At 38.5% G+C, this 27,533-nt stretch overlaps 1 protein-coding gene across 2 annotated transcripts in view; it reads left to right on the top strand.

Moving 5' to 3' along the window:
• LOC129732547 (ankyrin repeat domain-containing protein 29) overlaps positions 1–27,533 on the top strand; it is a 367,940-nt gene that overhangs the window by 52,714 nt on the left and 287,693 nt on the right. The gene's annotated exons all lie outside the window — the stretch shown is intronic.

Genomic DNA, 27,533 nt, shown 5'->3' with positions numbered 1-27,533 from the left:
GAAACCGAACGGATTAACTGGGATGGGGCCACAAATCGCACTAGCCTATCCAATAGAGCCTAATTTAATGATTCAAGCCAGAATCTGTGCGTGAAATGTATATGCTTGCACAAGGGAATCACTGCATAGTTTCACTATTGTACGCTGTTATTGATGTTGTTGGGTGGAGTTGAAAGTATGTTTGTAATTAGATTAATTTTTAAAATTTCAATGTACAAACATTCCAACCCCAGTATCACGCTAACGAGGTACGCAAACATTTTTGTGTTCATAATATGTTGCTCGGTTTATGGTGGGTACAACAAATTGAGTCTTCGCTTCGAGTGGCCTGCTGGTGGATTCATTCACGCGACTGCAAAATTCCCGGGATGTATGCAACAGTTTTCGTGCGGCTAGCAACAGCAACAGCAGGACTTTCGTGCAGTGTGTGCTGGCTGAGTGCGGCGCGAGCAGTCTGATGAAGAAAAATGCTGTCAGATCGAGCAGTTTTCACTGTTGTTTTCTGGCCCTCAACCCAGGCCAGCCAGGAAGGCGAAATTACTGGCAGAGCTGCGGGGTCGAAGTAGTGCGCTTGTTGTGCTATTTACATGCTACAGGATGCATGCACTAATTTAGGTATGCGTGTCGGTAACTGACCGATGTAAACATTTTTCTTCCTTGGGGCGGCTTACAAAACCTTGAAGCTCGACCTTTAGCTAGGGTAAAAATTTTAAATTGTATTTTTTAACGCCTGCTGACCTCTTGCTTGATCAGGAGGCGTTGTAAAAAGTGACAGTTTATATTAAGGCATTTAGACTATAGACACTATAGTATAGTGTTTATAATTTAGACTTGTTCTCTTACTTAGCAGTTATTTTTACAGTTTTATAAGTTACATATTTGTTTTTGCTTAAACAAAAGTCGATGTTGGCGCTTACGCCTACGCTGGGTTGATTTTTTTTATAAAGAAAGTGAGCCAGAACTCCTACCCTGATTAAGGCAACGACGACGGCAGCGGGCAGCAACAGAAACAGGCAGGATCACCAGATCGCGATCCAGCAATTGATAACAAGGTAAGGTTAAATTTTTAACTTTCGAATCGATACTTATTGTGTTGTGTCTATCAGATCGCTACTAATTTTTAATGAAGCGCTTGAAAATCTCGTCTAATCGTGCGCCCGGTAGAACCAATCTACTTACAGAATGCATACAGGTTGGATATTTTTAATCTAGACCTATCGATCATCGTTACAATTGGTAAAACAACTTTCTTCTGGAAATCTCGTGGTTTGAGACGACAGTGTTCAAAGTTTAGATTACGACCCAAAAAGTGTAGTTTTGAATCAATTTTTTATCTGGTTTTTAGAAGCATTTTTAGAAAAATAATACTGAAATCCTGTTTATAATGAAATCTTCTGTGTAATTCTTGTCATTTGTAAGGTTTGTCCTTTCAGACCCGAGAGGCATGAGACACACTCCTAGCACGGCTAGAATTTGGTTAACTAAAGACCCGCAAATTGCATCCAATTCGGTCTGGTGGAGCTGCATGGTTATTGTTAACTTTTGTGTGTGTAGCAAATTTTAATTTCACATTTTCAAAAAAGTACATCTAATTTTGTTCAAATGTCAAAACAAAACGGTTCCCCCGGCATATTCGACCCTCCACGAGAGCATATAGCATTAAAAATCTCCAAGCGAAGACAATTAGACCGTTCATATCATTTTCAAAATAAATTGCTTTCAAGGTTCGGAAAACCTAAGTGCACATATGTGGTGTGCAGTGTGCGTCATTAAAATCAAAAAGGGATCGGGTCAATGTCAGTACTTCTTCGGCGTCTTAATCTCGGGTTGCTAGGCTCAGTACATTTTTTTTTTATTTTCGTGGATGCTGCACTGCCTCGGCAAAAACGCGCTGACTGCTGCTGCTATTGAATCCAGGCTCTATCTTCCGTGGCTTCAAGTACATATATGTAGGAAACAACAAGGACAGAAAACACATAACCAGCCTCTTGAAGTCATATCAAAGAAGCCGGATTAAGAGCTTTCTCTGGAATTGTCGAGAAGGGTGCTCCAGAGAACATACGCATAACCCATTTTTGAATGGGGTATATTTAATTGTGCAAAATGCGTGTGCTAGCAGCTATCTTTCACTTGGTGTCAAAGGAAATGATGCACCATCAAGAATCTAGAGATTCGGCGCTCATTTTACGCAATTGAGCGTAAAACGCAGCTTCGAAGCGGCAGGGAAAGTGTTTCTGTATTCAGTTCGTTACCGTGAATAGTAGTTGAGATTTAAATGTTTTTTTTTAAGATTTATAGTAGAATACTACGTTTTGAGCTGTGAACTCGATGAAACTCGAACTGGCTGAATAGTGATAATTCTTAGCATAACATAGTTATAATATAGTAGTTTCAAGGACTCTGCTCGTGTTACAACAAGTATCCGGAAAGTCGTTGGCAAGTGCTTGAGGGTCACTCTGGCTGTCCCCGGATCCCAGGCCTTGTAGCTTGAGTTGGTGCTAGCCCAGTGTCGATGTAGAAATGCTCAGTCGATGAACGAGGGTGCACTACTAGACTGGCATACGCACCAAGCAGCCTTGGGCGAGATGTGGCCCAGCATCCAACATATGCACTGGGGAATGGATAATGATACTATTGCTTCCCTGGAAGAAAGTGCCTCGCTTCTCATTAATTATTTTCTCTGCCATGTACAAAGGACAAAGATCCGCACGCAGAAAAAGAAGGTGACATGTTGTCGGTGCAATGCACACATGCAAATGGATTCTCTATTCTACGATATACATACGGCCGGTGCTTAGACCTTCAGCTATTCATCTTTCAATTCATGTCACACTCAAGTGTGTGTAAAGATAATTTTTTCCCTATTTAATATGGGGAAGAATGGCTGCTAGGTACACACGAACAAAATAATCGCTTCAAGATAAATATGTGCTACACTTTTTATTCCCTCTTAGGAATGACCAAAGTGAGGAGCTTCTACATTGTGATAATGGTCAACAAAATTGGAATGGGAAGCCATCAGCAGAAGAATGACCTGTGACCAGCTTCAATTTCTATTCTCTATGAAGTATCTGGCGCAGTACATTATTGAATTTTGAAAGCGCAGTTGGTCGAACGGTAAACTAGCTTCGAAAGGTTCAACTGGTTTTCCAGCACGCTCATAACTTTCCCCAACTTCAGTACATATTTCATGTTGTGGACATGAGAAGGTAATCTGCTTCCTATCGAAAGAAACATAGCGTAGTGTAAACGTACCGGGTTTGGTCATAGTCTCTTAAAATTATGAGCTAGTAATTGCTAAAACACTATTCAAACTTGTGAAAATGTCCATGAATTCAGAAGCGTGACGGCGAATGAGGCTCAGTACAGAGAAAGCTTTGGCAGTTATAGTCCCGATGTTGTGTTGAAGTTGAGCTCTTCGTCAATGGTCATACCGAGGTTGCAGATAGACGTGACACGTTAGAGGGTTTCAGTCCCTGTACTGTACTGGTGATGAGCTGGATTAGCAGAGCGTGTCAAGAATATAATTTTGTATTTTGTGTTGTTGACACGCATACCATTATCATCACATCAAATCAGCAGAATGTTGATGTCTTCCTGAAGGGCAGTGCGGTCATCCGTAGGTACAACTATGTTTAGGTCATCGGCGAACGAGAGTTTGGTAGAGGATATGAGCAGGTACCGATCATTTACGTAGATGTTAAACGACAACGGTCCAAGAACACTACCTTGGGGCACGCCAGACGTGATACAAAATGTGCGGGAAAGAGCTGTGTTGACTACAACATGTTAGGAGTTTACAATGACAACATGTGAGTATGATAAGTAAGACAGAATCCAGTTCAAAATCCATTTCGGAAAACAAATGTGCATCATTTTTCGATGACATGGTAGTGCAACTCTCAAATTCATCCCTCACTATGCTCTGGTTCATATGTAGTGAGAGCAATCTTGGGGTCATTCTACTACTACGGCTGGTAAAACCAGACTGTTTGATTTTAACCTCGCGTGTTCCTATATTTCATTTCACTCGCTTTGAATGTAAAACTATTCGCGGCTGAATTGGAACTGTAGCCCTCCTACCAAAGCGAATTCTAATAAATAAGGTATGCCCAAAAGCCGTGAGATGTCATTGTTTTAATCGACCTCACACAAGCGAGAGTTGGTAACCACTTCACCGGTTCGGAAATTCACGGAATCCAATTTGAGACAAAAAGAAAAGGTAGTCCATACTTTTGACAATTTAGGTTTCATAGTAACTTAGCAAACATAGCAAGTTTCTCGAGGACTTTGCCTATACAACACAATATGGAAACACTACGGTAAATGCCGGACTTGTAAATTGGAGTGACAGCTGCGGTTTTCAAATTGAACAGTGATGCAATTCGAGCTGACAGTTCTGCACAGCATTTTTTTAGGAACAGCGGTGGAATGCAGTCAGTTCCGGGTCCTTTTTTGAGTCAAGCTTATCGATGGTAATTTTCACTTCATCCGATGTAAACTGGACAAAGGGAAGGTTGATGTCTTGTGAGGGAAAGTGAGCGAAACGGTTGTGACTTGGTACAGGTGATGACTTACTGATCCATTTTGTTCATCACCCATCATGATGTGATGAAAAAAAAAAACCCTTTCTTTTTCGCCGCCGGAGCAGTTGTTCACAAGCGGAAAAACGACGTTCACCGTCTCTATAAATTATAAGAAAGCCTAGTTCCTTGTTTTTGAATCATTCTCAGAACATGCATTCGCTTGTAAACGGCTTGGTGGGTAACTCCTAATACCGAAGTAAGCTTTTCATGCGTTTGACATGGGGATCCATCGAACAGTTCCTCTAATTCAACGACTTCGCAGGTTTTGACGTGGGACTACGTCTTTGTTTTCCATACTGGTATGCATTCTGTAAAATTGGAAATGAAACTGGGAAATGTTGCGTCAGATTTCAAACGGCACGGTTTTCAAACAGCATAACCACATGATGGATAACAATAACCAATATGTTGTTGGATGGATAAAATTAACAATTTTGTAATACGCTAGTCATCATTATTTTTTCATTGTAAAGCGGTAAAAATCGATGAAAAGTGTTAAGGACAAATTTACGCGAACAATGAACCAATCACATGCGAGCATTCCTAGCACAGACGACATGAATAGACACCAAGCATTCCCTGCGATATTCTCTGTATCAATATAAAAAAAAAAAAATTGACAGTCTCCCCGTCCCAATAGGTCAATTTATGTTTGCTTTCATGAACCTAGACTAATTTGATGTCTCGAAGGTAAAGGTTTTTCGAAAAGTTTGAAACAATCCCTTTTCTTGAACAATTTCTAAAACTACTGTTAAAGCGTAATAGGAACTGATGTCTTGAAAGAAAACATGCTGGCAGAGGCAACAGTACCGTACAGAATATGTGGAGCAGAGCGCCGCTAGTTTCTCGTCGTCTATCATTTCAGCGGGCACGACTTCTATTTGCGTGCAATCAAAACTGCAATGCTGCTACTGATGGTGATTGAAAGTTTATCTCATGAATATAAAAACCATAAAAACCATAAATTACTCAACAAGAATTGAACATTTTCGCAACGGTTATAAGTTATTTTTAGTTTTTGTCTCCGGTTTTCACTAAATAATCGTGACTGAATCGTGATCGAACGAGTAAGTTCCTAAAAATACTCATTTATAGAAAAGTAAGAGCCAGCTTATGAATTTTTTATCCATTTATTGAGATCTATTCAGACTCTTTTTTTACGTTTTTAACATTACAAATAAAATAGTATACTTATATTAGCTGACTTCGTAATACAGTGAATGTAATTGTTGGCAAATGTAACAAACTTGTGAGGCAATAAAATGAACCTTAACTTCGTTGTAATCGTTAAATGTTGTTTGCACAAAAAAAAAATCCCTACAGGCACAACAACACCAAGTGTATATGAAGTTCTTTCGAGTGTAATTAAATATATTTCTGAAAAAATGAAGGAAGGGTGAGAATTAAAATACGTAAATCACTGAACAAACGAATTTATTGTGTCTGTAATTACAGTAATTACAGTATTTAGTCCCACGTCACCATGTCATACAACCCTAGGGCTGTATACCTTGTAGTATTTTGTGTTTTTTTTGAAACATTTGTATGTGATTTTTTCTTTATTTTTGTGCTATTTACATGTCATTTAAGGTTGTTCGTAAGTTTTTGTGTCAATTTTTTTTGTAGTATTGGTTTAATTTTTTGTTCTTGTGTTATGTTTTTTTGGGTCATCATGCTTGCACAATAGGATTTTTGAATATTTTGATATTATTTATAAGTAATTTTTTTGTTATATTTTCCGTAGTTTTTACGCACTTGTTTTAATTATATAATTGAATGTGATTCACAGTCGATTAATCGGGGCTCGATTATCCGGAGAAAATGGTTCGATTATCCGGAGTTTTTTTTATCTGTATTTCTATAACGTATTTTTGTCTTCCGGGTCATTGGTAGGTTCAGGGTTGTTCATAATTGTAGCGGTACAAGCCCCGTTCTATTTAGGCAGTTCGTTTTTGGCAGCTTTCTCGTCGTTCCTTCAACCAATTTTTACTCAATAACCTCCAAAAGCAAGGTATTAAAATTTTTTGATGCCAATGAGGAAAACCGCTATTGGTAAACCGGTTTCGGATTTATGGCAGGAACATATTCCTGTAATATAATGGCCATGATCATTGCAGTACTTAGAACTCCAATCAGGCCTGTCCCGGTTCTGTTCCGGATCTCGGATTATTGAACCAAAACTCATCAAGCGAAATTAATAACGACTTGAAATCCGCAAAGTAGTCCATATCGAGCGTCTAGGTCGTTATAGGTCACTCAAGAAATAGAAAAAAAAAACATGAGTGTTGTTTTATTTCGTTTTTACATCTTCGAGATAATCAATATGACATAATTTATTATTACGTATATATGTATAACAATCGCCGACAAACAGTCTAGAGACGATTTTTAATTTTTTCGTCGGCACATGCATTGTGTACAATTTATTATAATAGAAAACTCACTGTTCTAGATGAGAGTTATTTAAAATTTAAAAATAAAAAAATGGCTCGATTATCCGGAAGGTTCGATTATCCGGAGTGAAATGTTTTTCAAAACTCCGGATAATCGAGTCCGACCTGTATTTGTTTTTTTTTTTCACATGGACAGTCGTCATAATCAAAATCACCGTCTTTAAAGCGACGGAACCAGTAAAAGCACGTTGTATCACTTAGAGAAGTATTTCGGTAAACTTTTTAAACTCTCGGTGCGCTTCAGGCGAAAAGTTATACTTTCCGCAAATTAAAAAAAATACTACAAGATATACAGCCCTAGGGTTGTATGAAATGGTGACGTGGGACTAAACACTGTAATTAAGTGATTTTTTGTTACAAAACATACAGAGCCTGCAGACAGAATCAAGGTCTTTGCTCAGCGACTGTACGTATTTTTATTTTCAGCCTCCCCTGGAAATCAGTTTTTCGAAAGAATATCGTATACATTTGGCGATATTAGTATTAGCCTGTAGTATTCTTTTGTGCAAAAAACATGTATTTAACAAGGCACAAGCATATCGTTCTTGTTGAAAAAGCACCAATAATTTCTCGTAATGCGTCAAAGTCAGAATTAACTCTATATCCTCGAAACCCAAATCCAATAATACTTACGTTATTTTAACAAGTTCCAGCAAAAAACCATAACAATCAACAATTCCATTTTTGTTTTTTGCTTGACAATTTTTTTCATTTACCTACAACTGCATTCGCTGTATTACGAAAACTGCTAATATACATACGTTTATTATGGTAAAGCTTTAAATAATTATATATCATCTTACCATTTCGAAATGCAAAAGGAGATTCTAATGAATCTTAGTAAATAAACCAAAAATTCACAAGCATTCGCAGGCTCTTACTCTTCTATAAATGTGTTTATGTGGAATTTACTCTTTCGATACTATCCGGTCACGATTATTTAGTATATCGAAGATAAAATTGAATAAATATCTGTTGCAAAATTTACAATTCCTGTTGAATAGTTAATGGTAATCATATTTATGAGATAAACTTTCAATCACCATCAACAGCAGCATTGCAGTTTTTCCTCGATTGCACACGAATATAAATGTACACACAAAAGTGTACCAGTGCAAAATGAATAGTACCGCTGCAGTACCGAAGTGTACCGCTGAAATGTACGAATAGAAATCTTTTGTAGCCAAAGGGTGCTCCAAAAAGGCTCTGAAAGTCGAATCAACCGCCATTGTTAAGGCGTTCTAATTCTTGATATTTTATATTTAAATTGAAGTTCTACTGTATTGAAAAACGTTCTACAAACGTCGTCGAGTTATGTTATTTTAATGATTTTTTGGTTCAGAGATCACATATGGGGGTTTACTTTAACTAGTAAATACTCGCCTAAATTTTATTCAAATTCAATGCGATAGATTGCATTTTGAAGATAAGTGATCAGAATTGTTTTTCGCGTTGAATGTTTTTTATGATCTTTCATAACTTTTGGAAAATGTTTGAAATGTTTGAACCTGTTGAGTGGTCTGAAAAAAAAAACATTTTTTGCGCCAATGTATGCTGTACGATCTAACCGATCGGTTCACAGAGGTCGCATAGTATACATACCATAGGAAATTTTCTTTGCTCTTCGAATATTAGGGTCCCATTTTGCCCCTTTCTGCCCCGTTGATAAAAAGCTTTAATTGAAAATAAATTGTTTGAACAGAATAAGAAAGCGTTTACTTACAAAGTATTGCGATCGAGACCTTTCGAAAAAATAAACTATCTTCAATTACTTGTTTAGTTGCCTTGAAAAAGGCAGTTTGCCATTCAAAATCTGTTATGCTGATCGCAACATTTGTGCTGCCCCAGTGGGGAAAAAAGGCACTCTGGCAACACACACTGTAATTGCTGCTTTCACACTTGGTAAATTAGACGGCCGCTGCAGGTTTTGATTACTAGGATTTCGCAAAGAATGCTTGCTTCTGTTGTTGCCAAAATAAGGCAAAGCTTCATTGCGGGGAAGAATGTCGAAGCTTTCAACCGGCAAATTGAAACATTTGCTTCTACCACGCTGTGACTGAGATATGTGACCAACCGGCAAGAGATTTGTTTGAGCCAAAAGCAAATTCGGAAAGCCCAGCTGATACCACTGCAACACGCTATGCTACGGCTAACTAGCTATTCTTTCGACCTTTTTAGGGAAAGCCAGCAAGCGAACATTCCTCCGATTTGACGTAATTTTCGTTTTAACAAGGCTTAAAAGTTCACATAATCGAACAACTAATTTCTGCATTAGAATGGATGTGTGTATAATTTTTCAATCGAGTCCTGCTAGAAAATCAATTGAAAACAAACCGACTTATAAGTATTTAAAAAGGGACAAATTTCTCACCCTTTCCGTTAGTAAATTTCCAATGTACACCCCAATGTGGTAGGCTAAAAAGACGTAGTTCTACGTCAAAAAGTGTTCTGGAAAACAAAGTTTTAAAAGTAAAATTCTATAAAAAGGTGATACAAAAGTACATATCGTTGAACAACGTAATTCTATTCCCCTAACAAAAAAAAGGTGATCTAAATAAATAAAAAAATGGAATGAAACGTTCCGAAATGAAAGTTTTTGAAACGAAAAGTTTGAATAAGAAGTCCTGAAATCACAGTTTTGAATTAAAGACATTAAATTCAATGAAATGTAAGGCTCTGAAATAAGAAGCCTTCGAATAAGTGGAGGATTCAGAGTGAAAAGTTCTGAAATTAAAAGCTTCAAATTTTTAATAAAAAATTTCAAAATAAGAAATGTCGCAATGAAGAAGTCTTAGTGGTATGATAAATTAGTAGTTTATAATAAACTTTGAAAATAAAGAATACTGGGTCGGACCAGATTTTCTGATGAAAATAGTTGTAGGATGTCGTCTGCCTGACGAGAAGTGGTGTACATTCCGGCATGGGAAAACTGCTCAGAAGCCAGGAATCAACTTACAATGTTTTTGAAATCCATTTCCGGTGTCTGTAAAACAGTCATTTATGATTATATACCACCTTATATTCGTATTCCTGGAATCGGGATGATGTTCAGAGGGTTTTGCCATCGGAATTCCGGAAGTCGTGTCTCAAAGCGGTCAAAGTTTAACTTTTTGAGAAAGAAGTATGAAACTTTCGATATCAAAATGTTTTTGATGACTAATGTCGTAGTAAGGCATGGAATGTCTGTCTATCTGTCTGGTGGGATGAAATATATTGAGGAAGGTGACGAGCAAAAAAAAAGGTCTCCACTCTATCTTAACGTCTGGCCCCCCAGGACAAGGGGGCCCTCGTGTCGTAAGGCCTGGGGCATTTGCCCCCTCTTTCTCTCCCTAAAATCCGGACCTGACGCAAGGGACTATATAAAAAGCACGTGCGTTGCACGGTAAGCGGTATTGCTAATTTTGGAAAGTGTGACGTGAGCGCGCCAAACCACTGTTTTTTCCCACTTTTGTTTTGCTACATGGTAGTCATTAATCTAGGTAACTGTCTTTAAACCTGCATCTCTCTTCAATATTCTCAAAATTAATTTTTTTTTATTGAACAACCTCCCCCAGATGAAAATCTTGGCTATGCCATTGAGTAAGACATATGAAACAAAATATTCTAAAATAATTATAGCGTTCAAATAAAATTCATTATGTTGAAGTTTTGTTTCCTAAAAGTCCAAACGTCTTGCTTGCATATCTTTGTCGTACGCATACGGAATAGAGAAGAAATGTGACAAGAGCAGCAGCCAGGTTTATTTTTTCTCCATCATGTGATCTGCAAAAATATTGTTAATTTTAAAATCTTCGCAATATTCTTGACAGCAAATCACGATTTGTAAACTCTATGCGTTGGAGGAAAACACAAACATTTGTTTTTGCAAGCAGGTGTAAGCCATGTTGAAATCTTCGTCATCGTTTTATGGAGACTAAACGGATTTGAAGTCTCGCTTATATATTTTCTCCCACCTCTAGATTCGTTTTTTTAATTTATTTTAATTTATGACGGTTTAAAGCCAAAAAGGTTCATTTGGAAAGCTGTTGAATAGCACAAAACTCGCGTCAATCTAGGAAACCCATATTCGCTTTCATTGATTTCGTTAACGTATCTTGAAAGCGACAAACTTTAGGTGTATAAATCCTATAGATATGTACTGAACATGAACCAGTAAACTTCATATAAAATTGGATGACCTGCGATGATGTTATCAATCAGATAACCAAAAATAAAAGGACACGAATATGAAAGAGTAGTAATGTCTAAAATGTTTTTTGACTTCAACAATGTATATTATCTGTCATAGACTGATTTTTGATCGGTTGATGCAATAATTAAACGATCCTGCTATACCTAGATTAATTTATTAAGATACAAATTCTTGTCACTTCTAACGTCACTACTTACAAATTTTAGTTTCGGATTTTTTCGCATTAATTCACATTTTGCTTTAAGCTCAATTTAGATGCAATTGTAAACCATAAATTGGTCAAAACTAGTGATTTCTACCCTACTGAGTAACAAAGTGCAGCCACATAGAAATTGAAATGTTGTTACTAGAGAGTCGGAAAATAGTAAACTTTCCCATTAAACCCACATCATTTCACAGAACAAAGAGGACACACACGGCCCCCGTAAAGCAGGTTACAATTGAAAGCGAGACACAGCAAACACAGTTTTAGTCCAGTTGGTTAACCGAGTTTACCAGACAGAGTCACCGGGGGTGTCTCTTTCGCACAACACAACAAACAAACAGAGTGTGTGTGTCCCGTAAACCCGAAACTGTGTCAGTAGAGGGACGAACGGGTTTATCGAATCCTGGCTGACGTTGGTTACAGAAAATGAGTCGAAAATACTACTCTCTTCACTGACCAAAGCTGCTGGTGGTGGTTTACCTGATTTTCCACCAGAAGCCAAAGCCTCCGCACACAATCACCGATTTCGCCAGCATGATCGTCATCATTGTCACAGCACCATCATCTCAACAAATCCAGCCCATTGAACATGGACTAATAGCCTGAACAATGAAACTCGATTTACAAGTGAATTAATAATAAATGCTTCAATAAATACACCAGTCGGATTGCAATGTCTCCCTGTAAATTCATACACGAAGCGTCTACACACTGGCATTCGCATCAGGAGAACAAGCTTTTCCACTTCCCACGGTCCGGAAGCCAACCAGGTAGCGGTAAGGACGCACCTGTCATGCCCCAACTACCAACCAACCTTATCGGTCGTACCCCACAGTGAACCCGTACAATGGGGATTTGAAAAGTTCGATGAGAAACATGGTGACCGTACACTTATAGCTTTTTTTTCTCTCCTGCAACCCGACAGTAATTCAAGCAGTCGTATCGTAACGCAAAGGACGTAGTTTATTTGCATGTCCATCAACTGTCAATCTGCTCCGAAACCCGTCGCCTTTTCTGCCCCTGGAACTCATTCCTACCGCACAACAGTGAAAGCTCGATCAGAATTAAACTAAGGAAAAAAAGCTGTTTTTCTCGAAACCAAACGAGAAAGTTCCTCCCAGTAGAGCGTAAATTTCATTCATTTAAATAACAAATCCGAGAAACTATTAATGTTCTCATTGCCATCAACGGAGAAAAAATACGTCCGGATGAAACCCGGAACCGAAGTCAGCAGTGAAAGAATACGGTTGACTCCCGTAGCGGTAGATCTGTAGTCCGCTGCAGTCCGGTAGCTTTTTTGTTGGTACTCTCCTCCCTCTCGGCCAACTCTAAAAAACCACAGAGTGAAATTGGCAAAAACAAATTGCTTTTCCGCCGGAGGGTAACCCAGAACCACTGCCGGCCACTGGGCACTGAATAAACTGAAACCACATATTGTATACAAAATTTTCACACACACACACACACATACACACACACGACACCGGTGTGTGGTGCCTTCGCTGATTTTCGTAGTAGGTAGGTACGTTACCTACATATATCCCCTCAACCAGCGCAAACTGATGACGATGACACCCGCTGTGAACAGAATCGTTTGTCAACATGCTGTGATGATTCGAAAAACAATTTGGCAAAAATCTGATCAATTTTGGTTACAAGCGGGCGGAAGAGAGAATGTAGCGAAAAGATTTTCTATTAAATTGAAAATTTTACAGATATTCTTCCAGTGGAACGACATTTTGCATTGTGCTTTTATAATTTGTCTGGAAGAGCTACGATTAATACAACTTGAGCCTTCTTGATTTATAAAGGTACGACATTCTTCCTGAGTAAGCTGTTGAAGATCAAATAGTGTTTAAGATAAAAAATGTAATTGAAAGCAATTTCCTGATTTCAAAATAAGTTTTTCTCCGCGGGAAATGGGGTCACTTTTCTTGTTCGAAATTTCCGGAAAAAGTAAGTAAGTTTAATATACAGGAAAATATTAAAAAAATCAATGAAAATGTTACCGGTCTTGATTAAGGATAAGGGTGTATTCTTGGTAGTCTTTTACAAAGACGCCCGAATGTCCTGTGGCAAAAGCCCCGCAAATCTGTATGAAAATTGGTCCGTGATTTAAAAAAATAGCGCTTGTGCAGGCAAAAGCCTGTACGGATTTTGAGAAAGTCTGCTCAAATATAAAGAGACACTGACAAAAATCTGCACACCGATTCTAAAAATGTAAGTTTACGGACAAATTTGCACATCTTGTATCCCTGCGTTCAATAGACCTAATGGGATCACGGTGGTACAGAATTATATTTCACTTACAAATCCCATGCAATAGGCGTGGCGTGGTTTAGGCATAGGGCAGGACTAACCACTCTCATATCCAAACATAGTTCAAACATTTTAGAAAGGTTTTCTCCATTATCTTTTTAACTCAATTTAGTCTTTCGCGTAAATTTTCATATAAATCAAGGACTAAACGCACGCATAAAAATACCTGAGTGTATTTAAACCATAATAGCCATAACCAAAACAGTTTGTGTTTTAAAGGGTGCTGAATTTTCAATAAATAATTATTGGGATGCTACGCAATTCACGCCCAAAGAAAAGAGAGTTTGCGAAGATTATGCTATATATTTGGTAGGACTTGGCCGGTTATTATGAGCTGTTGAGACCGAACAAAACCATCACTGGGAAATGGTATCGACTACAATTAGGGTTTGCAATATTCCCGGGAATTGATGTCCCGGTAAACGGGAATGAAAAATCTCATTTCCCGGGAATTCCCGGGAATCGGAAATGGAAAAAATTTCTTAGAAAAAATGAGTTTTCAAATAAAGTTTATTAATAAAAAGTATCAAAAAATCGTTCACAATTTCATTATCAATTCGCATGAAAAACGAACTACAAAACAAAACTTATTCAAGTTTACATTAGAGCCTCTTCGCTAATTTTTCATCAAATATATTCGCTATGCCATTACACGATGCGGATTATTTTCAAAAAATAAACTGCATAGCGTGGAAGTTCCCGTGGTGTTGGTGCTGAGGTGAAGATTGACGACGTGAAGGGGACGATTTGAAGTGGTTGACGAATCCGTTTATCTTGGTACACTTGTTACATATGACAACAATATGAGCCGTGAAGTGAACCGACGAGTTGCAGCTGCGAACAGGGCCTTCTACGGACTACGTAACCAGCTAAGATCCCGTAGTTTGCAAACTCGCACAAAACTAGCGCTGAATAGGACGCTGATACTTCCGGTGGCCCTTTACGGACATGAAGCATGGACGCTGAAGGAAGCTGGTCGACGAGTGCTCGTAGTTTTTGAGTGTAAAGCTCTGCGATCGATACTTGGTGGTAAACTGGAAGATGGAGTGTGGCGCAGACGCATGAACCACGAGTTGTACCAGGTATACAAACAGTGAAGGTAATACAGCGGGGTAGGCTTCAGTGGGCTGGACATGTAGCTAGGATGCCTGACGAGAGTGCCGCCAAAACTATCTTCAGTAGAGAACCAGGAAGAGGCCGTCGGCTCCGTGGTAGGCCTCGCACGCGGTGGATGTGCGCGGTGGAAGAAGATGCACGATCTGCTGGTGTACGAGGAGACTGGAGAACGGCTGCCCAAGACAGAAGAAGCTGGACATCTCTAATTCGTTCGGCCCTAGACCGGTGAACGGTCCGTTAGCCAACAAAGTAAAGTAAGTAAGGGTATCGGCTCTATAATCGTCAGGTTTTACGTATTATCATCCGGGGGGTTAATGAAGTCATAAAGAACTAATATCTTGCAGAGAGGTACTCTGCATTATGAAGCACCACCATGCAAGAAAGCAACGATCTTGGACATCATTTACCCCCCGGACGATAATGAATAAAACCTGACGATAATAGAGCCGATACCCTAGTAAATCTAGTTTTCATTGGCATAACAAACCCTTTTGAAATTGGGATCACCATTGATTAGAGAGTAGGATTCCATGTAAGAATTTTGATTGTTCATCTAGAACGGTATTTGTCCTCTCGGTAGTTTTCTTTGAAAGACCGAAATAAACTGAAAGGAAATGATAGAATCATTAATAATCAGTTCAATACGACTCCAAATAAGTTAGTTTTAGAGCATTTGAATGTCTACGTAATTAATCTCAAAGATGATTTTTCGTGTGGAATCATGGCCACGACCCAAATTACACTGACTGAGTTTTATTAAATTATTTATTTCTAGTCGCATTGATTCACGGGTTTCAAATTTTCTTTATCAACTTAATTTAATTTTCATCAATTGACCGTACCCCTAGAGACTCCGCTTCGATACCTTCCATGTGTTCGTATTATCTACAGATAGATAAATAACGTGAAATAGATTTTAGTATGAGGAAGATCACAAACACGTAGATGTATGACTATCTGAATTTGCCTTAATTTGGCCATTCTCGCGTGCGCTCTATTGTTGCGATAATAAATCATCAAGCAGGATGAGTTTGGTTCACGTAAAAGCTTTCGCGGTGGATATAATGAACTCGTGAGCGCAATATTTGTTAATATGACCTGACATCCGAAATTAGTAATCGTGTACCAAAACGAATCCTGCTGCATACCTTGCTTTTTATCCAACATCCCAGTGATTTCTCGTGGAAGTGCAGAGGTGTTCTCGGCTTCCAATAAAGCGAGTATCACGTCAACATATTCCTATATGCACTCCTTTTTTGACCTGCATTCGGATGCGGTCGGCGCTGGTATTGCCTAATATAAAGATTAAGGTCACCAGTTTTTACACATTGAGGATGAATGTTAGTCCCAAGCATCATCTGTCGGTTCTCTGTGTAATTACAGCTGATCTGGCAATAACGGAGTAGCAACCGCGGGCGATCAATCATGCTCATGCTCATGCTTAATTTAATGTTCATCAATGAACAAATAAAGAAATCACTATTCGCTCAGTAGTGAACTAACTGTCATAGAACGACATTAGACGAAACAAATATTTGCCTAATTTTTCGTTTACTGAATAAGACAGCAAATATATTCGACAAATAACCGAAGCAACTAAATTGATAGGCAAGTAAATATTGACCGTCATTTCAAGGAAATATTTATTTCGTATAATGCCCACTTCAAAGTTGCTATACACTTTGACGACGCTGGTTTCGTGTTTCGATAGTGTATTAGGTTTTATTGCAAAATTGTATGGGAAACTATATTAAATCTTGCGAAACTTTTTGAAGAGCTCGGGAAACCCGGGATCCCGGGAATCAATATTTCTGTTCCCGGGATCCGGGAAATCGTTCCCGGGATTGCAAACCCTAACTACAATTGATGCGACATTACGAGCAGAGGCACGAAAAAGTGATTTTACTGCATGACAAGGCTCGGTCACATACTGTTAAAGATGGTAAAACTTACACAGAAGCTTGAATGGAAAGTCTTAGTAAAGCAAAGTAAAGCCTTGGTGTTACTCGGCCTTCTGTTTATTATACACAGACTTCGCGGCCAACGGTGTGCGGGGCTGGCGCTACGATCCTACTGACACTAAGAGTCTCTCCCGAGCTGAGACTCGAACATACGACGACTGGCTTGTTAGGCCAGCATCGTACCTCGAGACCATCTGGGAGATAAGAAAGTCTTAGTAAATAGTATAACATTGATCTTGCATTTTCATGATACTATAGATTCACAGATAACTTCAAAAAAGGCTTGTTTTCGTAAAAAACTCTAAATTTTCTAAACTCAAATTTTAAATGTCTCAAAAAAATAAACAATTAGATTAATCAAATTGATTACATAGAGTTACAAGATTTGGAATGGCCACAAAATGTGGAAATGAAAACGATAAATGGAACAATCATTTTTTAGATAGAATACTTTGAATATAGTGTAAAGTGCATACATATGACCTTTCGGAAAATTACTCTTGTGCCCATCTGCAGAGCTGGAAGAAGTACATTAAGGTCGTTTTTTTACGCGGGGGATGCGTTCCAAATTTGTATGGACCCGCGTAAGAAACGACTTTTTTGAGTTGCAAATATAACAAAGAAAACCGTCCTCAAACGTTTAAACCTCGTTTGAATATGATAGTAGTCAATCTAGAGACACAAAAAGCAATATTTTAAATTTTGAGTATTTACACCAAAAATTGTGAATTTTTTTGAAAACTGATATATGATCACTCGTGGCCTGAAACGGAAAACGTGATTGAAATGAGGTTGATATCTTGTACCGTTTTTGAGTAATGGAGGAAAGCAACCCGCGTAGAAAAAAACCGCGTAAAAACGACCTTACTGTACGTTATTTTTTGCACAGTGGTTTAAAACGCGATCGTCAGTCTTTTGAGTATAAAAATGCCATTTAAATGCTAGAATATATTCGACAAAGTTTTTGTAAATCTTAAGGGGCATCTTTTGATGTACAGAAATTTATGATTAATTCACCTAAAAGTGGGATAAAAATTTCATTTTTTTATTTATCTATCAAATTAAAACGAAGTCTTCAGTAAAGTTATAGACAATCTAAAATAAAAAAAACTTTGCTGAAGACACTTACGTTCTATCTCTTGAAAATCGATCACATACAGGTAGTTTTATAAACAAACATTCTTAAAGTTTCTAAAAATCTAAAAATACCAAATAACTTTATCTGAAGTGATTTTAGAGGCCTACTATGTTCTAGACATTTTTTCATATTTAAAAAACACATCATTCTACCAAAAATACCTTGGGCATTTTTTTCAACAATTTTCATATTTTCAATTATTACAAAAACTTTGTCGAATGTATTCTAGCATTTAAATGGCATTTTTATACTCAAAAGGCTGACGATCACGTTTTTCGCGTTTTAAACCACTGTGAAGTGGATTAAATTGGCCAAGAAGCTACAAAATAGAAACAGGAAATTCAAACGAAAAAGTCTTTCCCTTTTTTTCGAAAATTTTAACCCCATTCGTTGCAAGAACAACGTCAAAAGAATACTAGATTGAAAGAGAAGTAGTAGATAACAAATTTAATCCAAAGTAACGAGTGACAACTGAATATTTGGAATTTTTCACTACTGCTGTCTGAAAAGGTGGATGAACTTAGAGAAAAACTGATTTATTTCTTATGAAGATACATCTATTATGAAATAACAAACAATATTGAAAAATCAAGAAGGAGCTCAAAACAATTGAAACATCCGAAATTCAGGAAGCTATAAAGCAAGAAGCCCAGAGGATCAGGAAATCAGCGCGATGTGGAGCTGAGTTTTTCCTATGAGGTTTGTAAATCAGTTACATTACTTGAATAAACAAACAAGTATAGGAAAATAAGTTGCGCAAGATATTAATTTGGAATTGAAAGTTAGTTCGGATTTTTTTCCTCATACGTTATTATTTTTTAACGACTTTTTTTTTTAAATTGCTAGCACTTGTATGTTATGGCGTCTACGCGTAATGTGGCAAAGTAAAAATCGTTCAGTATACTTATGGCGAGACTTACAAATGAACCAGTATTGCAAATCGTAGCAATTTATTATCAAAATTTGTGCTCTGCGAAAAGTTTGTAGTCATTTTATGTTTTGTAGTCAATTTATGTTCGTCATAATGGACCTAGTAAAATTACAATTAGAGGTGCTATTACCAAATTTCTTGTGATGAGTATCTGCGTGTCGTAAAAGAATTGCTTGTGCAATTGAAAAAAAAAAATAGTTTGGTGTGGTTTATGGGCTGGTGGAATTATTGAGTTGTTTTTCTTCAAAAACGACCTTGGAATATTACGTAGCTTCATTACTAGGGTTTTCCTTTTTTCCACGACTATTAACCGCGATAAGAGACTTTAGAATTCGAACCTAGGCCACCACAGCGTGTTTGGTGCCATCATTACCAACTCCGCTAGATCGCCGCCCAATTACTGGGTTTTATTAGGTGCTAATTACTCGTCACGTAAACCCATCCTCGTGCACGACAGCCCCAAACTAATTCAGCAGCAATAATCCCGACCCCTCCGACTGCGTGTGATTACTGGAGCTGCGATGAAAATTTTCCTCCTGCTGCACGTGATCGGTTTAATTCTCCCACGGAAATGACCCGTTTTACATTGCACTTTCGATCCGATAACCACCTTATAACCATATTTTATTGTGAATTCTGCTCCAAAAAGCTCAACGGCTTGATTACAGTCGTTATCGTTTTGCATCGTTCAGAATCATCGCTAACAGCCTGTCCTGCCTCTGGGGAGTTTGTTTCGGCCGGCTCAGGCATTTCGGGGGGAGACTGGTTCTCTCTGCTGTAACTACGAGGCACTGCAGCTTTATCTTTTCTCTGACTGAAGCTAATAGGGTCACATGACTGTCTCCTATCATGTTCCTAGTGAACTCTCAACGATATGGGCAGTCTGTGTTTGATTGTTAGGTGAAGTGTTTAAATCGACGAACAGTCGAACATATTACCAACGTTCTACGAGGGCAGCACGCTACCACTGCAGCACTGGGGGACTGGACCTCGGATGGTTTCGTCAAACCGTCGCGTCGGTGCGAGTGCATAAAATTTACGAGCCTTCGTACCACTTTTATGCACTGGGCTTGTATGCGAACATCATTTCCATCGTTTGCAAGTCGGCCAGTCAACCAGAGCGCGTTTGCGAAAATACCGTACGGCTTCACAAATTAATGAAGATGATTTTTATGGCCACAGGCGTCGGCTGTTTTGCCTTTGAATTAAATCAACCAGCGGCGGAACTCGAAACCGGGCGGCGAAAATGTTGCTCTTTATTTGAAAAAAAAAAAAAAAAAATATATATATATATATATGAAAATAAAATGAAGGACATGAAGGTGCTAAAATAAATGAAACATTCACAACTCTTTAATGAGAAGAGGAATCCTGCTCCTGGAGCTTCAGCTTGTTTGTAACGAAAGGCACGTTGCTACCGGGCCGCGAAGCGAAAAATAATTGCCGCAAAAAGGAAGGTGCACTTATTTGAAAAAAAAAAGTAAAAACATTTAAAGAATTGTGCATCCCGGCTTAGGACGAACGAAAGATAGAATCTGCCGAATGTTATTAGAAGCCCGGTCAGGCAGTATATTGCTGATCAATCTTGGCTCAAATCAAGCAGCGTTAATTTGGTAATCATTGCTTTTGAAGCGATTATTCACACCAGAATAGATATTGCTTATTCTACAGAGCGGTTTTAAAATGATTTCCTCTCGAGAATTTATGATGGTGAGATTGGTTATGAAACGATAATTCCTTTGTATTTTGATCTGGAATGTTTCGTATTTTTATGTTTCTTCAAATATTATGTCATTATATAACTGCAGACAGTGAAACGTTTGTCTTGTTATTAGCGGACACTACAGTTTTTGTGGGATCACAATTCAGTCGAAAAAAAATAAGAAAGCAAAACATCGAGCTTTTTTGTTCCGATGTCCAGACATATAATAAACACGTGCTGCCCTAAATGCATTGCGTTTCACACAAAAACCTTTTTTATATTTATGTTTAAAAAGATAATGACTATGGAAAAATGTGAAAGCTTCATTTGATCGGTACATTAGGTTGTTATTATCACTAATGATTAAGATGAATGTTTTGCCAGTGATGAAGCGTATAGATGATAGAAATTGTAACCTAATTTCTACATCTCGACAATAAAAACAAAGAGGCTCAGTGTGTTCAAGAGAACAGAATATTTAAATAACTGAAACATACACGCCGCCGACTTTTATGTTCGAACGAAAATTTTGCTAGACTTGCTTTATTGGCATTGTTATTGGTGTTGATCGAGTGATTGATTTTGGATTATTGGATTGTTGTCATGTGATTTATTATGATACAAAAAATTTGAACTTTCAAGAAGCAGTCTATTGACCAAGTTTCCACTAGTGCGTGGATATCGGAATAATTATTTTCCTACATCTCAAGTTATGTAATTGAAAATCAAGGAAAAAAAAACAGTTTTAAGATTATTTCTTCCCGCTAGAGGTTTTATGCACCACTTCTCTCTCTTCTTTTTCTTTTGCTTTCTTTCATATGAAGTACCCAGGAAATGGCATCTGGTAAACGAGTGGATTATCCCTACCCAATATCTTGAATGTTCGCAGTTTTAATGCGGAAAGAAATGTGTATCTAACCATCCTTGAAAAGGAAACTCATTCCCCGCAATCATCAAAGCTGTGTAGTTTTTTGATGCGTACCAAAAGTGGGTGGCACGCCCGGCCGTTCGAAGTACGTAGTTATATACGTGTCATCACACACTTTCTTACGCGCCTTTTGAAATCCACACGACCCGAGATGGTGGTTCCGGGGAGGGCGAATGTCGCTCCATCAAAGCGTGCAAAATGTTGAAGCTTTGATGTAAACTTTGCGATAACGAGCTTATCTGCTCGGGGTTGTTTTGTACAGTGCGTGTTAGGGGTTGTGGCTCCCCAGGATACATTACGCAGGGAAAATCCTCCTCCCTTTTTCTTTCTTTTTGTGTGTTACTGAACTAGGAAGGGCTTTGTTTCCACGGGCAGAAAATCTAGACAAATTAAAGTGCGTTTCATTGTGTTGAGTTTCTTTTTATTTCTCCTGCCAACTCAATCACTCCGATCGACTCGGGCATGAATGCGTTTGCTGCAGGAGCAATTGAAAGGGGCCCCGGGTTGACAGACAGATGCAGCAGCTGTTAATTATAACACTTTGGAAAAGTGCGAAACTGCTTTTCATCATCATCATCATCTGCATTGCGTGCATTTGAAGTGCATAGATTTTTGCTCAACTCCTGTTTGGCATTCATTAAGACTCTTTCGCAGCATTTCCTGGCGAGCAAATTTTACATTAATTCATCGACATTGAGTTTTCTCCCTCGAATACTTTCTCGGCACTGCAGTCAATCCGATGTTGAACGTTGATTTCTGTCAGGGTTACCGGCTTATGAATTATATTTTCTTTTTTTGAAGTAGAATACTTCTCTCAGGAAGTTCGGCTATATAGGGATGTGAAATGAAAATCTAAAACCGAAAAAAGTGAAAAATATGTCCAATTTCAAATGCTAATAAATCGGTTAGTATTCGATGGATTTTCTTCGTTCTTGCAGCAATAGATCGGAAAATCGTCTAAGATTCTTCCCAAATGCAGATAATTGTAATTTTATTTTTCAAACTATTGTAATATTGAAAATAGTCAAGCCTTGTCAAAACGAAAACTTCGGCCTCTGATTGGTCGTTATTTGATTGCTTCTCAAGCACGGTCGACAGAATCATAGACCTTGCCATTTGAAATGTGCTATTTGGCCTATATAAGAGCCTGTTTCACCCGAAGCTGCTCATTTTAATTCTAGACTGCAACAATAGCAGTCCTCCCTTAGCAGCAGCAGTGGATACAACAACAGTAGCAGTGCAGCGGACAACGGCCACAGCTGTGGTATGGCAACGGATAGCGGAGCGCGTCTCAGCATCGATAGCAGGACCAGCTGATGCAGGGCAGCCAATATCAATGGCAACGGAAGCGTCCACTACTGTGGCAACGGGGATAGCGCAGCGGTTGACGTTGGTCTCAGCATCTATATAAGCAGGGCCAGCTGATGCAGTGTGGCATTTTAGTGAAATGCTGTCTCTGAGCGATAGCAGGCACAATAGCAAATGCATCCTTTTCATTTTCATTAAAAAGAACGTTCTGGAAAGCTTTTCAGTGTTTATTTTCCACCAATGAATACTTTATTCGCACTGCCAGTGATAACGCAAAGATGTGATCGGCATCTTATCAAACATTGAATTAAACAACAAATTGTCCTTTTCAGCATGAAATAAAAACCTAACTGAAGAGTTAATATTTTCTCTTAAATCAATTTTCACTTTCAGGAAATTTGGAACATCTATATTTGGCTTCATCTCCGTGTCTTAGAACGTACTGAATTATTTTTTCCTTCAGTCATGAGTACAACATCCGAAAAGCTTTCATTATCAGCATAAAAATTTATTTTTCGCATAATCAAAATTCAAAAATTATCAAGTCTAAATCATGCCAAGCAACTATATTATTGAGAATGGTCAATTCTTGTTGAAGCGCGAAATTTGACTGATCTGATTAGTCGTTAATATATTGCTTCCCAAGCACGGCCGACAGAATCATATACCTTGTCATTTTAAATTTGCTATTTGTCTGTATAAGAGTAAGGATGGGAATCATCGACTGAAATAGCTATCGATAGTTATCGATGATTTCCTACTACTATCGATAGGTTTTTCATCCCTATATAAGAGCCTGTTTTAATCGAAGCCGCTCATAATAGTTCTAGACAGCGACAACAGCGGTCTTCCCTTAGCAGCAGCAGTAGCAGTGTAGTGGATACCAGGCGGATAGCGGCCACAGCTGTGGCATGGCAATGGATAGTGCACTAGTTGCAGCGGATCTCAGCATCGATAGCAGCTGGGTCAGCTGATGCAGCGACAGCGGATACCAATAGCGGCGTATAGCGGCCAAAACATTAACATGGCTACGGATAGCGTAGCAGTTGCAGCGGATTAAGCATCGATAGCAGCTGATGCAGTGAGGCACTTTAGTGAAATGCAGTCTCTGTGCGATGGCGGGCACTAGTAAATGCATTCAATGAAAAGTTGACTCGTTTTGACAACACATGAGCCGTCTAGTTTTGAATGTTAAATCAGCTTTCCACTGTTTATTTTATCACAAGGAATACTTTATTCGCACTGTCAGTGATAACGCCAAGATGTGATCGGTATCTTATCCGATATTGAATTGGACAACAAATTAAAAAATGACTGACACGCAAGCAGCCGGGTTTTCTTGTAAAAGTATTCTACTTCATCCTTGCGGTCGTGGCTTTGCACACAACCCTCCTGTGATTTTTTTTCATTAAAAACAGCTTAATCGTGCAGCGAATGTTTTTAGTACTATGAACTGGTCACCCGCCCGGAAGCGCAAAAGTCTCGAATTTGACGAGGTGTGAAAACTCTACTCGCACCTCAGTTTTTTCCCTCGTTTTTTATTCTTTTTCTTCTTCCGGCCCATATGTGGAAAAGGAGACTGCATGTGCGTGATGGTGCCGATTATTGTTTGTCATCAAGCGACCGAGTTGGAAATTTGCCAGCCGTGTGCTCAATAATGATGAAACGCGGTGATTGCGTTCCGACCTTCGCCAGGCCTGCGCCACCGGGAAGGTTTCTGGGCTCCTGCATAATGGGAAGCGTGCCACTCCCGACCGTTTGCAAACTATAATGAATTTGCTGCTGCTGCTGTGCGTAAGTGCAAGTGGATTACCTTGCCGCGCGATGTTTGCTTGCTTTCCTTCCTCTCCTGCGCTAAGTAAACTGCGAATTTTGTGCATTGTGACGTACTCCAACAGATGGCATGCGGTTGCAGATTTGATGGGCTTGCCTTGCCTTGAATCATTAGGAACTAGAAAGATCAAATAACGTTTCCATGACAAACGGTAAATTTTCAATGAAAAAAGCAAGAAAATCATCTTGAAAATTTATAGAAGAACTTGTTCAAATTTTGAACAGGAACTACAATCAATTTTTACTGACGTTAAGCTGATGACCAACACTACTGAAAAGTTTAAGGAATCTTTGTGCACTACACTTCATAAAATTGTTGAGGCCCTTAAGCTTGTTAATGAAAACTTTAAAACCGAAGTTGAGCGTTAATGCCAAGTCACCAAGTCAACGATTTATAATTTGGAAGCTTATGTCAATCGATCAAACAAAGTTGCGCTGGGTAATAATGCAGTTATTTGGGGGTTTTCCGGTATTTTATAACCACAATAAAACACATCATTGACAAGTTATTGATAAAAAATTTTAACTTTGTGGCATCTGCTAAATTTCGTTTAGAGGTAGGACTCAAAAGTTTTGTCTCCTCGAAAAAATTTCCGTATGCAAAATGTTGAATCAATCGAGAAAGTGGTTGAAGCTTCCCCTTTTCGACTGATTGGAAATGCTTAAACATGTTTCAAATAAAGTCAATACTCGTAAGTAATATTGTGAAAATAATGTAACGAAAATAAACTGCAAAGATTAAGTCATTTTGATGTATAGAAAAATGAACTCTATAGTCGTTTGAAACGATTTTTTTTTGCTTTCGTAACCTGTTGGAAAGTAATATTAACTGGTGTTAATTACAAATATCCTCAAAAAAAAAATAGCTACGGTAAACTATCCGAATCTATTGAAAATTGCTGAAGTTCCATAGCCTGCCCTAAATAAAACTGCTTTTGCACATAACAATAGAGTATAACAGTAATTGCCTAATGCCAGTATCTACTATAAACCAACTCTCAATGCTAAATCCAATTTCAATCCCAAATATCATTGAATTTAATTCCATTTCCAATAACAACATAATTTTTATACCAATTTCGATTTCAACCCCATACGCAATCTCAATTTTAAACCCAAACCCAATTCCAATTACAAGTACAATTCCAATCCAAATCAAGACCCAATCTCATTCCAGACCCCAAAATCTGACTCTCAATCCGACTCCCAATTCGAGTACCAATCCCAGTCTCAGAAAAATCTCAAACATAAACCAAATTCCAATTCCTTTAAAAAGCTAGTAAAAGTTCCAATCCCAATATAAATCTAATGCTAATATCCATTCTCTGATGCCAATTTCCAACTCTAATTTCAATTCTAATTTCGATTCCAATATTAATCTCAATACCAATCCAAACAAAAATATACTATTTTCATGGCTTTATATTTTTTTGATATCTTAGAGACGAAAGCAACGAGGAAGATGTCAGTACATATGTACTTTCTAAGTTCCTGATTGTTTTTTACAGTTCAGGGTCAATCTCAATCTTAATGCTAATTTCAATTTTAACTCAAATCACACTTCCAATTCTCTTTCTAATTTCTAAATTCTAAATAAAAAAATTGTTTAATTCCAATTTCGATTGCAAGCTCAATCAGCTCAATACGAATATATTTCTCAAATCTTAGTTCCAATAATTTTGAGGAAAAATAGATTTTTTTCGTCGGGATTGGATTAAGAAACCTTGATTTTGTGTTGGATAGAGCCCCATAGATATAACATGGTAATGGAAATATTTGTTTGATATTATTGCACATTTAAGCAATACGTGGTTGTCGTCGTAAACTAAGAGAAGCAGCAACGCGGGCCGGATACAAGTTAGATCCTGATAAAAATTCCAATCCCAATCCCAATTCCAATCCCAATCCCAATCCCAATCTCAATCCCAATCCCAATCCCAATCCCAATCCCAATTCCAATTCCAATTCCAATTCCAATCCCAATCCCAATCTCAATCCCAATCCCAATCTCAATCCCAATCCCAATCCCAAACCCCCCCATTCCCAATCCCAATCCTAATCCCAATCCCAATCTGAATCCCAATCCCAATCTCAATCCCAATCCTAATCCCAATCCCAATCCCAATCCCAATCCCAATCCCAATCCCAATCCCAATCCCAATCCCAATCCCAATCCCAATCCCAATCCCAATCCCAATCCCAATCCCAATCCCAATCCCAATCCCAATCCCAATCCCAATCCCAATCCCAATCCCAATCCCAATCCCAATCCCAATCCCAATCCCAATCCCCAATCCCAATCCCAATCCCAATCCCAATCCCAATCCCAATCCCAATCCCAATCCCAATCCCAATCCCAATCCCAATCCCAATCCCAATCCCAATCCCAATCCCAATCCCAATCCCAATCCCAATCCCAATCCCAATCCCAATCCCAATCCCAATCCCAATCCCAATCCCAATCCCAATCCCAATCCCAATCCCAATCCCAATCCCAATCCCAATCCCAATCCCAATCCCAATCCCAATCCCAATCCCAATCCCAATCCCAATCCCAATCCCAATCCCAATCCCAATCCCAATCCCAATCCCAATCCCAATCCCAATCCCAATCCCAATCCCAATCCCAATCCCAATCCCAATCCCAATCCCAACCCCAATCCCAATCCCAATCCCTATCCCAATCCCAATCCCAATCCCAATCCCAATCCCAATCTCAATCCCAATCCCAACCATATCCCAATTTCAATCCCAATCCCAGTCCAAATCCTCATGCCAATCTTTACTCCAATCCTGTTGCCAATCTTTCTGCTGATTCCAATTCGACTCCTAATTCCAACCCCGGTGCTAATAACAATCCC

This window comes from Wyeomyia smithii, chromosome 3 (genome assembly GCF_029784165.1).
Source record: "Wyeomyia smithii strain HCP4-BCI-WySm-NY-G18 chromosome 3, ASM2978416v1, whole genome shotgun sequence".
Taxonomy (NCBI): Eukaryota; Metazoa; Arthropoda; class Insecta; order Diptera; family Culicidae; genus Wyeomyia; species Wyeomyia smithii.
Note: the sequence above shows the minus strand (reverse complement) of the source record. Positions and strands in the feature narration are given on the sequence as shown.